At 40.2% G+C, this 17,610-nt stretch overlaps 1 protein-coding gene across 7 annotated transcripts in view; it reads right to left on the bottom strand.

Annotated features, from left to right (window-relative positions):
• The window catches only part of axin1 (axin 1), a 40,532-nt gene extending 27,141 nt beyond the window's left edge, over positions 1 to 13,391 (bottom strand). For 4 of the 7 annotated variants that reach the window (XM_039825128.1, XM_039825133.1, XM_039825135.1 and 1 more), the window contains exon 1: positions 1 to 166. The gene's annotated coding sequence lies outside the window, so the exon portion shown is untranslated. Of the gene's footprint in view, positions 167 to 1,835; positions 2,022 to 12,463; positions 12,758 to 13,374 lie in introns of those variants that run through there. The other 3 variants (XM_039825131.1, XM_039825130.1, XM_039825132.1) reach the window with 2 other exon arrangements.
• Between the last annotated feature and the right edge of the window lie 4,219 nt (positions 13,392 to 17,610).

Raw genomic sequence — 17,610 nt, 5'->3', positions numbered from 1 at the left:
CGGTGAAAATCTTCTTGCTGCTTTCGAGTGCATCGGGCATTTGGGCCGGCACAAGTCACCGCCAACAGTGTCATGGTTGCGAACTGCAAGACTTTAAAAATAACAAAGAAAACAGTCCGCTCTCCACCTCTCCATGACTGTCTCTCACTGTCTGTGCGGAGCCGAAACTACACAGCAGATGATGCACAGCGCCTCGCCCGTTCAATACACAAATTGCCAGTATTTAGTTTTGCTACATATGTGGTAGGCTACCCTGATTTTTGTCTCCCTCTCTTAAGAATTAAAACAAATATCTTGAAAATGAGGTTGTAACATTTCCTTGCTTGCTTCTTAGCTTACGATCCGCTGAAAAATGGATCAACATTTAAAAAATATTACATAAATCGAAAAGAGTATGCCATACTGGCTGATCTTTTGAGTAACCTAATTCAAACCTCTATTGAGGGAAGAAATCAATACATTCAACATAATTTCAATACCACTGTAAGCATTCAATATGTAGCCATATTATATATGTATATAACAGGTATTATTGTGCCTGTTGTTGTATATGCTATAGTAATGAGGAATATGTACATGGGTTACGGGCTGAAGGTGCTTCGATCAGTTAAATCAGTTTACCTTGTGGAAGTTTTAATTTTCCTGTTATGTGGTGCATTCAAGCTAAGTTTATCATGAATTTTACCACCTGGAAGTTTCATTAGAACAGCTGACAAAGCGCTAAATACCGGCGGTAGGCTAAACTTAGGGAAACTCGATGCTACCTGGGTTAATTATATATATTACTTCAACACATAATGTACAACTGGCCACACATCTGTCATTACCACAGCATTACTTAGTAAATAAAAACATTTCTTTCAAAAATATGTAAACAGCTGATTCCATGTCTGCTTTCCAATATTGCAGTGACCTTTTTATTGGTCTAATTCATGTGTCATATGATGACCTCTCAAACATAAACAATTGGGATGCATTCAGAGAAACTACCCTTTGCAATGGCTTGTAACATTCCTCTGTTAATAATGTTAAATGTTAAATGTCACACAGTGAGCACACAGAACTGCAATAATGTGCGTTTATAAGTTGTAACAACTAGTGCTGATGCAGCAGCATCAGCAGCAGCAGCAGCACTGTTAGATACACTTGATCGTGTCATTACCTTATGACTTTACAGTGCAAAGACTAAATAATAGACTAAAGGCAGCACTAAAGGCGGTTGTCAATTGCCATGCTTTCATGCCAAGCAATCATTGAGCAGTTACACGGTTTTACTGAGCCTAAGATGAAAGGCTAATGGGACACCATAAAAACATAAACGCATTTGATTATGTAATTACATCAAACCATTTGGCCGCACGAGAAAGAGCAGAACATATATATATATATATATATATATATATATATATATATATATATATATATATATATATATATATATATTTCACTTCCTGTCTCATCACATCACCTGAATTGCCAGCTCAAACCCAGAAACCTAAAGTGTGCAGTGTACACAGTGTTTAAATTATTTATGCCAGCAAGATAAAACATGAAAAAGACTGAGCACACTTCAGCTTCCTCAAGGCAAAATTGATTTTGGGCAACAATATTGAAGTACCATGATACTCAAACACTCTTTTCTAACACTATTTCTATTATTGTTATTTTCAATAGCATTTCAATGTTCTCACGTCATAGATATAAAAAAGCCAGGATTTCTTTCCACTAGAAAATCCTGACAATGCTTTAGAATGAATATATGATGGCCCTTTAAAACATATCACATGAAGATGATTGAGAAAATGCTGATTAACATTCAAATCAACATGTTTTACCTTGAGTTTAATTGTCTTCCTCACACATCCTCCAGCAGTAGATCCATTTACTGAGAATTCCATTGCACGATTATTTAACACATCGGGCTGCAGTAATGGTAGCGTCACTCTCATCACCTTGACCCGAGAAGGCCTGGCCAAAGCAGAATGTCGCCATAATAGATTGTCTTTTCCATCCATTTGTTCCTGTAGAAGAATACATATTTGTTAAGTCTGCTTTGCACACAGCAGAAAGAAAGAATATTGAGGAACTACTGTATGATTTTATTTTTGTAATGTTAATGACATGTCTGTTCATGTTATACTCCATATTCTTCAATACTTCTTCAAAATAAAGTCATTTTAAAAGTCTACTTTATAATTTGAGAATAACATTCTATCATTTTTGCACGTGTTATAATATGTATATAAATACAGCAATTAATAAGACATTTTATATAAATTGATAATATCCTGAGGGACCTAAGAACATAAAAAGTATAAAATAGAATGTAAAAAGGGTAGGTGTAATAAGCAAATGTTTCAAGCTACACCTTTTCAATCAGTATTGATTATAAACAAGTTAAGATGACACTGCATGAATTAAGGTGACACTTTGTTTTGTTTTTACCATTTATGTTATGTAAGTGATGTTGTGTATTTATGTGATTGATTGAAATAAACTAAACATTCTATCATTATACCAGTAACATAAGGCAAGCTCCCACCTTATATGCCCCTACTGAAAAAAATCCCCAACAGGAGGCTTCTGAACATAATAGATTTACTGGATTAAACATGTTTGCTTCATTCTTTTTTTATATCCCCAGCATTGGACACTGTTGTTAAACACACACACAAATCTAGACAGAATCAAACCAGGATGATTTTATTGCATGACAGTACATCTTCTGTTTAACAACACACTGATGGAAACAAAATATACCGCTTAATACCACTACTTTAGACGTAACATCTGGTAAGACATGTCACATGAAGTTCCACTATTCACAGTTTACAGCTTTGAGAATCACCCATTACTTCCAGGTGCCTGGACCCATCGTGAAGCCTCAGCAGCCAGGCAAATCACATATCAAATTAAAGTTTACACAGCACCCCCTCTAGCCCATCCCAGTTTTTCTGCAAGCTTGAGCAATGCTGATTTATCAGCAGTGCTTTTTTTAAAGATCAAAACGGTGGTCAGAACCTGCAATGATCAAATGGAGGGCAGTGCTGATGAAGAGAAATAAGAGAAAGGAACACATGAATGAGTGGTGCAGACAGTTGGTGTGGGTTTTCAGATCAGTCCCTACACCAGCAGCTACAGTTTTAGTTAAAGGTGCTCTAAGCAATGTTGGGTGACGTTACTTCTTGTTGACGTTCAAAGTATTTTCAAACAAAACGAAGACTAGCCCGCTCCTCCCTCCTCCTCATCCCGTCCCCTCCCTTCTGTGCTTCAGTGCACTAACCCCCCCCCCCCACCCAAAAAAATCCTTCTTATCCGTTATTGGCTAAACAATGGAACACGGTTTGTGTATGTTTGCATGGTCCAGGTTGGACCACTTTGTTTTTGTTGGCATGTGTGGACCCTAGGCTGTCTACTGTTATTTTTACAGTGTATTTAGGGGACCGGCAACTCGCGGATAGTGAGGAGATGTTTGCTGTATGTGACAAAAAATGTTGTAGCCTAAAAAACATGTGACATCGCTTATAGTACCTTTAATCAAAAGAGGAGGACCATGAAAACTCCAACACAAACTAGAACCGCAACTGTCACAAACCGGCTCATGGCCTGTGGCAAAAAATTAGGGGAATCGGTATAGGCCAATCACAAAAGATACTTTATTGTAAATCAAAAACTATTAACTTTAAACAAAGAAAAAGGAATGAGGTGTGATAATGTCATAATGTAAGGTGTCTGTAAAGTGCATGGGTGAGTGAATCTGTATGTGTGTAAATGACTGAGTGGAAACTAAGTAAAACTATAAAGGAACAAACAAAACCAGATCATACCTGGAGGAGCAGAGAGAGAGAGAAAAGTGATTAGAAGCAGCTTAAATAACCTGAGCCCAGGTGGCTCCAATCATTAACGACCCTCCTCTGCCTGCAGGAGGAACCACCCCTGCACTGCAGAGGCGGGGTCGTAACACAATCTGATAACTGATGCGGCTTAAGAAGCCTGATGGGACTACACATCAGTCAACCCTGATCAAAAGCTGTGTCTGATGTTGATAGACTTCTCACAATCAGAGATTCAAGGATACATCCTTAATGATATACTCATGTACAGCAGAAAAATATGTACACTACTGGTCAAAAGTTTTAGATCACCCCCATTTTTTTAGTTTTTTATTGAAATTTTAGCAGTTCAAGTCCAATGAATAGCTTGAAATGGTACAAAGGTAAGTGGTGAACTGCCTGAGGTTAAAAAAAAGTAAGGTTACCCAAAACTGAAAAATAATGTACATTTCATTATTTTACCAAAATCCTTTTTCAGGGAACAAGAAATGGGTAAACAATGTAAAGCTGTTCTGCAGCAATGGAGGTTGATCAAGCTTTGAAAGTTGGTGCTACCAATTCCCACAGGTGTCCCAACTTGTCTGGATTACTTACAACCCCCTCTGTTTGTATAAAAGTATTGTTGGAACACACTGTGGTACCATACCCTCGTGAGCATTATTTGAACAGTATTGTACTGCAGAAAGTAGTGTATTACTATAAGAATGTTGGTCTTTCCTACAGAGAAATTGTGAAGAAAGTCAAGGTGTCAGTGAGTACAGTATTCTTCACCATTAAAAGGCACTTAGAAACTGGGGGAAACTCTGACAGGAAGAGGTCTGGGGTCCGTTCCAGGTAGGAGGTTTAACAAACTCTGAGTCTAACCCTGATGTCTGAGTTGATTTAACCTGAGATGGGAAACTCAGAGTTTTCGGTTCCAGAACAGCTGATATGAGTTGGTTCAATCAACTCGGAGTATGTTCGCTCAGGGTTACGCGCGTGCACAAAAGGCAGTATGAATGGAGCCACGATTCTACGATTCACCATGGTAACAACCACAAACAAACGGGTCGGCGGAAATACTCATGCGCACAAACAGCGAGTTTGAACCTGGTTTGAACATGCATTTCGTTAAAAAAGCAAGACAGCGGCTATGTCAATGGGCTGATGCTGCAAAAGAGAATTAGTGTGGGAGAAAATTGCTGCTTGAGTCAATGCGTACGCATTAACAGTGTATTAATTTCATATTTAATCACAGTAAACGTATAATATTACTGGTGAAAACTGGAATTGTATTATAATTTCATTCAGGTGCAATCCTGTGGGCGAAACAGTAAACTATACTAATCCCATTCTGAGGCTGCAGCACCATGATCATTAACAGAACTATAATGTATAATCATTTATTTCTTTTTTATGGCTCTCACTGGTTTGTTTCCAGGGAACACTACAAAGACATTTCAAAAACGTTTCAGAGCGAGTCACACTTTTCTGACGGCTCTACAGTGGCTTATTTAGCCTACTATTAGGCTACAGTATGATCCGCTACACTGTTATAAAGAAAACTGCCGTTTGCAAAAAACGTAATGGACACAAAGAATCTGCTGGGATGTTAATGCCTGTCGACGATGGTGGATGTTAGTGATATGAGGACGGATAAGGTATCTACATATCTAATGGACTGTGATAATAAAAAAATACCTCTCAAATTGGTTATGTGGAAATGAAAATACATCTATAGTCGGGAATCAATACCGACGTAAACTCTCTGTGAATTAATACAGCTTTTTCATCAACGGGATCGTCAACAAAAGGACATGACACGTTTTATAGTCTGCCTAACATAAACCAATACGTCTTTTTATTCATGCAGATAACAAACTGCATTAAAATGCGCCTGATACAGACTGAATGAATGAATGAGGAAATGAATTCCTCTGAGAGGGAGGAGACTGAGAGAAACTCGAGGTTTCTTAAAGAAAACCTGCTCCCGACCAGGTTAGGTTCACAGGCTCAGTTACCATAGTAACTGACTCTGAGGTTAAGTTACCTCTCTTTCTGGAACGGAAAACCCAGAGTTTCCCTCATCTCAGGGTTAACCAACTCAGAGTTTTCACTAAACCTGCTTTCTGGAACGGGCCTCTGGCAGACCCAAAGCCACAACAGAATCAGAAGACAAGTTTCTGAGAGTCAACAGCTTGCGTGATAGGTGGCTCACAGGACAACAGCTTCAAACACAGCTTAATAGTGGTCGTAATAAGCAAGTCTCAGTTTCAACTGTAAAGAGAAGACTTCGAGTAAGAATAAGAAAAAGAGGCTTGCCTGGGCCAAGAAACATCGTCAATGGACTACTGAAGACTGGAAGAAGGTGTTATGGGCTGGACAAAATTTGAAATCTTGGGTTCATCACGCAGGATTTTTGTACGCCGTCGAGTAGGCAAAAGGATGGTTCCTCAGTGTGTGACATCAACTGTCAAACATGGAGGAGGAAGCATGATGGTCTGGGGCTGTTTTGCTGGATCCAGGGTCGGTGATTTGTACAGAGTGAAAGGCACTCTGAACCAAAACGGCTACCACAGCATTTTGCAGCGCCATGCAGTACCCAGTACGCCTAGGTGGTCAGGGGTTCATCCTACAGCAAGATAATGACCCAAAACATAAGTCAAAGCTATGTGTTGCGGCTGTAAGCAGTCCAAAAACGTGCTGCCGCGAGGGGCTAAACATTGAGAGATGCACACTGTGACGCGCTCAAGATTGTATTGCAATGATTTTTTATTCTTCTTCTTCCACACGTAAAATACACTTAGCACTGCAGTTACCAAATGTAATTGTTACCTGGTGAGTAGAATAATTGCGTTAATGCAGCGTGATGCGGTCAACAAAAGTGTTCGCTCCCAGGCTCACCCCTCTCTGTCAATGCCCAAAACCAAGGTGCACAGGTGAAGCAAACAAATAGACTATCACATCCGCTCAAACCGTGATAAAACGCCCACCACCCACAACATCAGAGCACAACACAATAATCAACAAACAACATGAATGAGACCATAAACAACAGCCAATATGTGGCTCCTACACTATGCCAGAACTACCTTAGCAAAAAAGAACAAGATTGTAAGCTTAAAAACATGGAGTGGCCAGCACAGTCACCAGACTTAAACCCCACTGAGCTGGTTCGGGATGAACTGGACAGAAAAGTGAAAGCAAAATAACCTACAAGTGCCTAACATTTATGGGAACTTCTGCTACAGAGTCGGGAAGAACTTTCTGGAGAATATTTGATTTCCATTGTAGAAAGAACGCCACGAGTGTGTTCAGCTGTTATATCTGCCAAAGGGGGCTACTTTGATGAGTCAAAAATGTAGAATACATTTTGGTTTATAAGTTGATTCCATTATTTCTTTTTTAACTTAAATTGTTCATTTGTTCTATTCTTTCATTTCAGAGTACAATAAGACATTGAACTGCATGAATTTCAATAAAAACCTGGAACAATTGGGGTGTTCTAAAACTTTTGACCAGTAGTGTATATACATGGAGTTGTGTGGATTTCAATTTTTAAAACACCCCACACTCATATGTAATCTTTTATCTCTTCTAACACTTTTTTTCTGTGGTCTATAGAGCATCTACTGAACTCTAAAATACTACTAGTTAGCTGCATCAACTTCTTTTGTTTCAAAACTGGACCATACTGAATGAGCCATTTTACATTTTCTTTTTTTAAGATTACTTTTAAGGCATTTGGGCTTTTGCCATCCAACCATGAAGGTAATGCTATCCATACAGGATATGAGAAACCAAGGATATTGTGAATCTTGTACATGGCATACATTTTACATCAATTATCTACCAGGATTATCATAAATAACCTTTTCAGTACAGACACAGCTGTGAGCACACAGACTTAAATTATAATAACTAATATATTTAACATAGCTAATTATCAAATAATCATCAAAAGTAATGTATGGTCATTTTTGACAGTAGCCTACATTAATCCATTCTATAAAGCTTTATTTTCACCACGAAGATGAACTCTTTTTTTGTATCAAAATGTCAAATGATAATGCATTTTGACTTCTACTGGCATCCTATTTAAAAAAAAAACCATTCACCTAATCGTGGTGGAGAGCAGGATCGGTGCGTGCATTTCTGCCGCTCTAGGCGAAACACAATGGTGCCGCCCCTCTATTGGCAACGTACAATACACTAACAATAACACGCAGCCAATATAAGTCATAAGCAAAAAACAGCAACAACACAAACGCCAATCACACAAATAGACAAGTGCAACGTACAAATTGTCAACAGTTATTAAAGCAGGCCGACGCATGACACTACAACAACGGCAGCGACAGGTCTGCAGCATAAAAAATCCAATAGGTTCCAAACCACTATACAGCCGAGTCATGACAGCACATCTATTTTCTAAATAATCAAATTTCAACTCATCTAAATAGCGACTGTAATAATATTGCAAATCTTTATATAGCCTAAACAAAACCTTGTGCGTTTAACACACGGACACACACACAAAGGCCTACACACAACTGTGCAGCAAGGCACATAACAGTCGGTTCATAACTTAAAACCACTAGAGAAAAAAAAGCTTATCTTATTTTTTTCTGTGTGCATCATCCCTGAGGAAATCAATTCCTTTGACCTGATATGGTCCTCTCTCTGTCAAAATGTCTATTAATTCTTGCGTTATTGTTGTTGGCTATTTGCTGGGATCTTTCATATGCTTCGGCACCCTCTGTGTACAGCAACGCTATATGTTCAGCAGCCTCAATGTCACTGTCACTCCCGGCAGCGGTTGTGGCTCCATCGGTCTTTGATGGTAGCGGAGGCATCACTTGCCTTGCAGCTAGCAACGGCGGTAGCGCTGATTACGCCGGTCTCCGAGGCTCTGGAAGGGCCAGCATCCTCCTTTTTACTCCCACCAGGATCAATATAAAATATTTCAATAAAGAATTATTTTGTTTTTGGAGCGCTTACTCCTTTCCTATTTTTCTTTTTTGTACTCACAACCAGACAGTTTTGGGTTGGGTGGTTGTCGTGTCCGCCCCGGGGCGGGGGGGGGGGGGGGGGGGGGGTTGTATAGAATGTGCCCAGGGGGGGGGGGGGGGTCGCTACAAGAGGCGACAAAATGATGGCCAAACAAAACAGTTGAAATGTTTTATAAGCCCACATTTTACCGCCTTGCCAAAGTGCTGCTCTAGGCCATTGCCTAGTATGCCTATACACATGTGTCGGCGCTGGTGGAGAGGTTTGTGGGTACCTATGAACCTAAAGAGAGCCTGGTGCTCCTGGTAGGGTCTCCCATGACAAAGTGGTCTCAGGCGTGGGGCCAGACTAAGAATTGGTTTATAAAGACCCCTATGGAAAAATGCAGTGAAGGTCAGGGGCCTCAACGGACCAGACCTGGGTGGCAGAGGCTGGCTCTGGGGACATGGAACATGGGAAAAGGAGCCGGAACTTGTGCAGGAGGTGGAGCGCTACCAGTTAGATCTGGTGGGGCTTACCTCTACGCACAGTCCTCTCACAGTACTCCTGGATAGGGGATGGACTCTATTCTTCTCTGGAATTGTCCAGGGTATGAGACACCAGGCAGGTGTGGGGATACTCACAAGCACCTGGCTGGGCACCTCAATGTTGGAGTTTACGCCGGTGGACGAGAGTGTCGCCTCCCTACGTCTACGGATTGTGGTGGGGGAAACTCTGATTGTTGTCTGTGTACCGAACAGCAGCTCGGAGAATTCAGCCTTCTTGGAGACCCTGAATGGACTCCTGCATGGGGCTCCATGGGAGTCTTCAACGCGTATGTGGGCAATGATGGAGACACCTGGAGAAGCGTGATTGGGCGGAATGGCCTCCCTGATCTAAACCTGAGCAGTTGTTTGTTGTTAAACTTCTGTGCTGGTCATGGATTGTCTATAACAAACACCATGTTTGAACATAAAGATGCTCATAAGTGTACGTGGTACCAGAGCACCTTAGGTCGAAGGTCGATGATCGATTTTGTGATTGTATCTTCTGACCTGAGGCTGCATGTTTTGGACACTTGAGTAAAGAGAGAGGCGGAGCTGTCAGCGGATAACCTTGCGGTAGTGAGTTGGGTCAGGGGGTGGCGGAAGACTGGAGGAGGCCTCTGTCAGAGAGATCTTTAACTCACACCTCCGGCAGACCTTTTCTGGCATCCCTGTTCAGGTTGGGGGCGTTGAATGGGCAATGTTCAAAGCTTCCATAGCTGAAGCTGCGGTGGGGTGCTGTGGTCTCAAGGGACAGGTGCCACAAGGGGCTGTTACCCTCGAACACCGTGGTGAACGCCGGTGGTCAGGGAAGCCTCTAACTAAAGAAGAAATCCTTCTGGGATATGTTTCCCAGAAGACGCCAGAAGCGGCTGCAAGGTACCTTCGGAAAGAGGCAAAGCAGCGGGTTATGGAGAAATTCAGAGAAGCCATGGGTAGGGACTTCAGTTGGCACCAAGGTGTTTCTGAAAAACAGTCTGCCACATCTGGAGGGGGAAACGGGGAACCATCCAAGCTATGTACAGAAAGAATGGGTTGCTGTTGACCTCAACTGAGGAGGTAATTGGGCGGTGGAAGGAGCACTTTGAGGAACTCCTGAATCCAACTAATACACTGTCTATGGTAGAGGCAGAAAGGGAGGCTGATAGGGGATAGTCGTCAATTTCCCTGGTGGAAGTAACTGAGTTAGTCAAACAACTCCACAGTGGCAAAGCCCCGGAAAATTATGAGATCCGTCCAAAAATGCTGAAAGCTTTGGGTGTGGAGGGGCTGTCTTAGATAACACACATATTCAACATTGCGTGGAAGTCTTGGACAGTGCCCAAGGAGTGGCAGACTGGGCTGGTGGTTCCCTTGTTCAAAAAGGGGGACCAGGCACTGTGTGTCAATTACAAGGGTTTCACACTTCTCAGCCTTCCTGGTAAAACCTACTCCAAGGTGCGGGAAAGGAGGGTTCGGCCGATAGTCAAACCTCAGATTGAAGAGGAACAATGCGGATTCCGTCCTGGTCATGGAACAACGGACCAGCTGTTCACTCCTCCAGGATCCTGAAGAGGGCCTAGGAGTATGCCCATACGGTCTACATGTGTTTTGTGCAGCAGTTGAAGATAAATAAGTGATTGAGTGAAGAGCAAAAAGTTGTGTGACCAGAAGGTTTAGAAATGAAATCCCTTGAATATCTAGAAATGGCTTTGTGTAGAGGGTGGATAAAAATGACTTCCCTTCCTCAGCAACTACAAACAAGAAGCCCTTAAGCAACTGGCCCAGTGAAGCTCCTCAGCAGACAGAGGAACAATAAAAGACGCTTCTCTGTTCAGCTCTGTGACTGTATGGACCAGGTTATTAATGAAATTAGCTAAGCTCATGTCAAAGTAGTATCTTGTGTCAGAATTGTTGAAGAAAACGTAGTTGTTAAAAACTTTCAATGAGAGTTATGGAGTTATTTGTTAATGTTTTATGTGTTCACTGATCAGTAGTATTATTTTCTGATTACAGAAAAATGCAAATTCTGTAGTTTGTCAAAAGTAATTATAATCATGGCTCATAAAGAAAGATGTTCGAAATTATACTGATGTTTTAAAAAGCTTTTTCCTGCGGCAGTTAAGTGTTACCAGAGGACAACTACATGTTTCCCAATTCAGTGCTTTCAGTTTGTCTTTTGTTCCACCTGTCAGTGTGGATTTAGACTCCCTAGTAGGCCTTGAAATAGGCTTATCTCTGTTGAAGATTCTCTGATGAACAAAAGCCCATTAAGACATGTAAATGAATGCTCCCATTCTTAGTGCGCACAATAGAGATTTCTATTTTTCAAATTAGTTGTGTTCAAAGAATTCAAAAAATGTAAGATGAACAAAAGAAACAACAAACAGGACAATACCTCTTTCAAAACCCTCAAAATTAAAAATGGAAAACATACATATGCAGGGCTTACAGACTAAACTGAGAGACTCAAAACCGTTAATATGATTAACCAAGTTATTAAAGATAAGAGGGTTTTAATAAAAATGTGTCAGGCATATTAAAGTTATTCAATGTCTGTTATAAGTTCTGAAATGAAAGAGTAATATCAAAAGACTGTCAGAAAATGTATTCTGGAGTCCTGCTGATATCCTTTGTCCTGGCTGAATATATCATGACTAACAAGCCTTGGAGTGGATTAGGCACAGAGGATTGAGCAATTTTCAGACTTGAGTTTATTTTGCTGGATATTATAGCTCACACAGCCCTATATTCCCACAAGAAGGGAAAACATCTTATTAAAAAGGCCCATATTTCCAATAGTGATGTAATACCAAAGACAAACATCCGTAACCATGTACCAAATGTTAAAAGTACATTGTCAGATATCTGCTGCCTTGAAGAAAATTAAAATTAATTTAAGCGTTAAGTCTATCGGGGTTTTCGGTAGTCTGGTCATGGGATGTACATTCACTGGTCAAATCAAATGATGTGCTTCGGTTTTGATGAGAGGGAGGACACAACAAACCCAGTATGGCACTGACATGAAAAACGATAACAGACATAAAGGAATGATAAACAATGCAATGGAAAGTTACTGGTAACCATAGTTCTCATCCTCAAGAGATTCAAAAGCAGACATCATATCTGCTGGTTTACCTTATTGTGTCGTTCTTGGTTTTGTTGTGTTGAATCGCAGACTACTCCCACCGCTTTTCTATGGATCGAGTATAGTCCTTCGTAGTCTGCAGTAAAGACTGCCGCCATCTTTAATCACAACAGAGTCCATCTGTCGATGGTTCTTCCCTTTCTACCCTCTCTTTCTCTGTTCCAGTCTCTCTGTTCCAGCCCTGTCTGTTTGTTGTGGGGGGTTCTTATTTTCCATCCAACATCAAACCACCATATCGACAGGCTCATGGGCCGCCCAGTAGGGGGCCAGCTTGAACATGCTGCATTGGCTGATGTCCTTTTCTAAAGCCGCAGATTAACTGACCACATTTATTTTTCTCAGGAGGATACAGATAGCCTGCAAAAAATTATTTCGGCTCTCAGGCCTTTGATTTCAACAAGCCTGGTCTCAAAGCTCCTTCATGATTGTCCCTGAACGCATCTTTTACTCAGATGTTCGGATTGATGGGATTTAGAGCTCTCTTTGATTGAGACCACATCTGTATAATAACTACTTTCAAATGTGTGTATTCATTTATGACAGATTCTGATCATTTAAACCAAAACATTGTTTTGACATGTTTTTTACATTTCCAGCTGTTCCATCATATGTAATGTAGAAATTACATCTTCCATTTAAGCAAAGCTCAGCTGGAATTCTTTAATCTCATTCTCACCAACTGGAAGTAAATGAGACCTGAGCAGCCCCGACTACATTTATAATCAGACAGTCAACTAAAGCATTTCATTTAAAGTGGTATCCTTTTTGTTCCTCCTCGTCCCTCTTTGCGTTCAAGCCTGAATGCAAAGGCATATCTTGTTTACTGTCACTGTTTTGTTCCGCCAAACTCTTTCAATGAACAATAAGAGAAGTTGAATTTCAAAATGGTAGATGCTCTCACCTTCCTCTCCTGCTGGGTGGCTCGTCGGATCTTGTTTCTGTGGTCCGCCATGACTGGGTGCAGTCCCCTGCCTGCCACTCTGCAATACTTTCTCATACTCATGAACCTGTTTCTGATTCTTACTAGTGTGTTCCTGAAAGATGAGCATCTTTACTTTATATTGCAGCTTCAGCCGTGCGACCCTATTGGAGGAAACAAGGACCAGATGATTGTCTGCACAATTGTATTGTAGCTATGGTAACAGACCCAACAGGCATGAGTGATGTGCACCTAATTGCTCCGTACACATTAAGCAACAGAAAAAATAAAAAAATAAATTTAGCAGTGTTGAGTCAAATCAAATTGGTTTCTTAGACATTACACATTTCAAGTCTTTTTATAATGAACTGCATCACAATGTGATATTTTATTAAAACTTGCATCCATCTGCTGTATGAAGTTGTGAAAATAACCCAGTGAATAAGGAGATGAATGCAAAGAAAGGAGGAGAAAGATAGATGAAAAGACATTTTGGAGAGAGGGGGATAGATGATATTGCCTTTGTTATGTAGCTTTATCAGCTGCTTACCTTTCAACTGGATTTCACACTTGCATGTCTGGTTGTAGCCAGGGTCAGAGCCAGCATACCCTTCTTACAATGACCAATTTGCTCCTCACACTGCACCAGCAAAGACTCACTGTGTTGCCTGCCACTTGCATTTGTCTGGATTGTGATGCATTTAAACACATTTTATTTCCAGATTTTAACTTGTCATTGCTCTGTACAAACATGCAGGTGAATTAATATTGGCATTTTGCCAAAATAAAACAAGTTGCAAAAGACTAGCAGGAATGAGATTATAAGACATCACAAGATAAACATAGATATACCAAATTGATGAGCTCTTCAAAACTTCTTGAATGATTTGAAAAAACTCAGGATGTCTGATATGTTGTTCAGAACAGGGACATATTGTATGCTGTACAGTATCATAACATATATGTCTAGCTATGGCTTTACATATTTTATTTTATTTCATAAATCCTTGATTTTAGTTAAGGTGGTGGGCGTAGGCTACTGTATACAGAAAATTAGCTAACCGCAAGTTCTGTGGCATGGTAGCAAAACTTGCCACAGAACAGAATCCAGTCTATATAAATAGATAATACTCCATAGAAAGTATAAGATGAGGTGTTCTTCTTTTGCCTTAGGGTGGTCCAAGAAAATTGTTCAGCTTGCTCTAACTAAAATTCTTAACAAACAACATCTGAAAATAAAGTAATGCTAATGTTAGCATTTAACTAACATCAGCATGTTTTCTTAATGCCACTTAGCTTTGAATTTGTACAATTTATTTTAGAAACAAAACTTAACTTTCTAAAATCTATCAACACGATTCTGCATTTGCTACAATCATAGTTTGTTCATCAGCAGCATGTTCAGTTCTCAGCGCGGGGTAAGACTGTTAAAAGGAAGAACAGGTGGGGAAGGTAATTGGAACATAACTGTAGCGTTAATAGCTAGCTAACATCCCACTCAATACAGAACTAAACTAGCTAACGTTACAAGTTACAAGTAACTGAGGCTAACTAATCTGTATCAAAATATGGAAACCACTGTATTGTGTATACACAACCGTATAGTCTTTACACATTTTAAAAGGTATAGGTTATATCGACATTTTGGGAAATATGCTTATTCGCTTTTTTGTTTAGAGATTATTGATACCACCTTCAGAATTTAGGCTACTGCCAGCAGGTTAGCTTAGTGCAGACTGAAAACAAGGGGAATAGCTAGCCTAACTCTATCCAAAGGTAACAAAATCCACTTACCGGCACCTCTAAAGCTCATGAACATGAACATGTTTAATTCAATTCAATTCAATTTTATTTATAGTATCAAATCATAACAGAGTTATCTCGAGACACTTTACAGATAGAGTAGGTCTAGACCACACTCTATAAATTCAAAAACCCCAACAATTAAAGGTAATTTCCTCAAGAGCAAGCATTAGCAGTGGCTGTTGCAACAGTGGCGAGGAAAAACTCCCTTTTAGGAAGAAACCTCGGCAGACCCATACTCTTGATAGGCAGTGTCTGACGGGGCCGGTTGGGGGTGTGATGAACAGTTGCAAATAATAGTCACATTAAAGATAATGGAACAGTGACTTCGAAAGGTCATCCTGGAAGTTCATGTCATAGCAGGGCACATCGTGTCATACTAAGTAGTGCAGTCTCCAATACCGGATCGTGACTACTCTGTGCGTATGAACATCACAGCAGGGCGTTGCGGATGTAACGTGGCACTGCAGAGCATGGGTGGATGCGGCGGATGCAGCAGGACGCAGCAGGACGCAGCAGGATGTTGTATCTTGTTTATTAATCTGTACAAAAACCAATTATCAGAATTCAGAGATAGGCAATGTACTTGAGTCTCACTCTTGTTTACATAAAAGAAGAGCAAGCTCTGTTCAGAACAAAGTGTGCCTGTTAAACAAAAAATTTTCTCACACATTCAGGGCACAGGGGTATTCCTGAACAAGCACAGCAAAATAAGATGATTTTTCAAAGCAATAAACTGATAAATAATTAAATAGAATGCTGGAGTAATACTTCTTATTCTCTCAGGGAGTGAGCTGCTCAGTGTTCCCCACATGAACAAACATGCCCCAGATCCATGTGATCTCTGACTGGAACATACTGTATCTCTCAGGTTATGATTATGTGGGGTTTATGAGAAAAAGGCAGAGCTGCTAAAAGGAATCACTTTCACTTGACATTATAAAATAAACTCTAACCCCCTAAAGCAAGTTAAAATCATTTAGATTTACTCAGGATGCTTATCCTGTTTTATCAACTTGCTTGATAAAGCTTCATGTTAAGGGAATGAAGGGCATACATCCTAAATAACAGAGAAAAAATAAATATTCAATACTTCAAAGGATTACAGCTCAACAGTCAGCATTCACACTTCCACCAAAAACCTTGGGACCTGGAGATGTGGCATGTATCTGCAAAGTATCATTGCTGACTTGTGGGTGCAATAAACATAAATGCTAATTTATGCTAATGCTAATGCTAAATATTATTTTAGGTAAATATATCGAACAGATGGAACAATAAAGCATGGCTGGGCTTTCAGAGAAACTGTCACATTTCAAGGTGGTCTGAATTAAATCTACCTATGTGGTTTATTTAATTTTTTAAAAGAAGCCTCCTCTTTTGGTGTTGACAAATTGCTATAAGCAGGTCAAGGTAAACTCTCCACATCTGTGATTTTCACTGGTAACTCATTCCCAATGGAAATTAGTCTTATTCATTTTTCAAACAGCCTCTAGGATATCTGGTACAAAAAAAGCGAAAAAAGCCCCTCAGGCAGCATTCATCTTTGATGTTTTGAAAAGAAAGACAGTGAAAAGCTGCAGTCTGTGCTTCATGCATATTGTATTGCTTAGAGAAGAATTACAAGCAGCCTACTGGTTTTCATACTAGTAGTTATGCAAGCTCAATCTCAATCTGTTCAACACTGATTCAGAACAAAATGTATTGACAGTAAGGCACAGATTGCCATTCAATTTAGTTTGGATATTAAGTCCAAGGAAGATTGGTGATTATGGTGACCCACTGACCTTTTCTCTAGCACCACTGTTAGACCAAAATTTGACCAAACGTTGACATATTGTTTTGTGATTGTCGTCATACATTATGGTATCTCAAAAACCTCAACTTCATTGGCTAACTCCTCTGACCTTTCCATCCACTATCAGCCTTGTAGAGAAGACACGTTGAAATCTAATGGGTAGATTGACGTGAAAAAAAATCACACTACATCTAAGAATTCAAAACTAGCACAATTTTATTACTTTCCAGTATATCCTATATTTTTTTAAATAGTAAGCACTTCTATCAGTTAATGTTTAACAAAACAATGAAGAGTAAAGACTGTAAAGAGCAAGCTCTCACCTCCTTTGTTGTTAACCCTGGAAGATGGAGAGCAGAGACCTCTGCTTGCTGAAAACTGCAAAAGATAGACACATGTTGTTCACACATGGAAGATAATAGCCTCCCCTTGTGGCCGAATGACGACAATACATTTAGAAGGGTAGCGAATCTTTGCAGATCATGATGAGGGGAAGGCGAGCGTCGGTGGTATGTACAGTAAAGGACATCAGTTAGTCCACTGGAGCCATATATATGATACACCCAGACACGGGTATTCGCTCTACAAAATGGTTCGAGACGGTTTTTTTCAGCGCA

This window comes from Perca fluviatilis, chromosome 15 (assembly GCF_010015445.1).
Source record: "Perca fluviatilis chromosome 15, GENO_Pfluv_1.0, whole genome shotgun sequence".
Taxonomy (NCBI): Eukaryota; Metazoa; Chordata; class Actinopteri; order Perciformes; family Percidae; genus Perca; species Perca fluviatilis.
The sequence above is the reverse complement of the archived record's forward strand: the minus strand, read 5'-3'. Positions and strand labels throughout refer to the sequence as shown.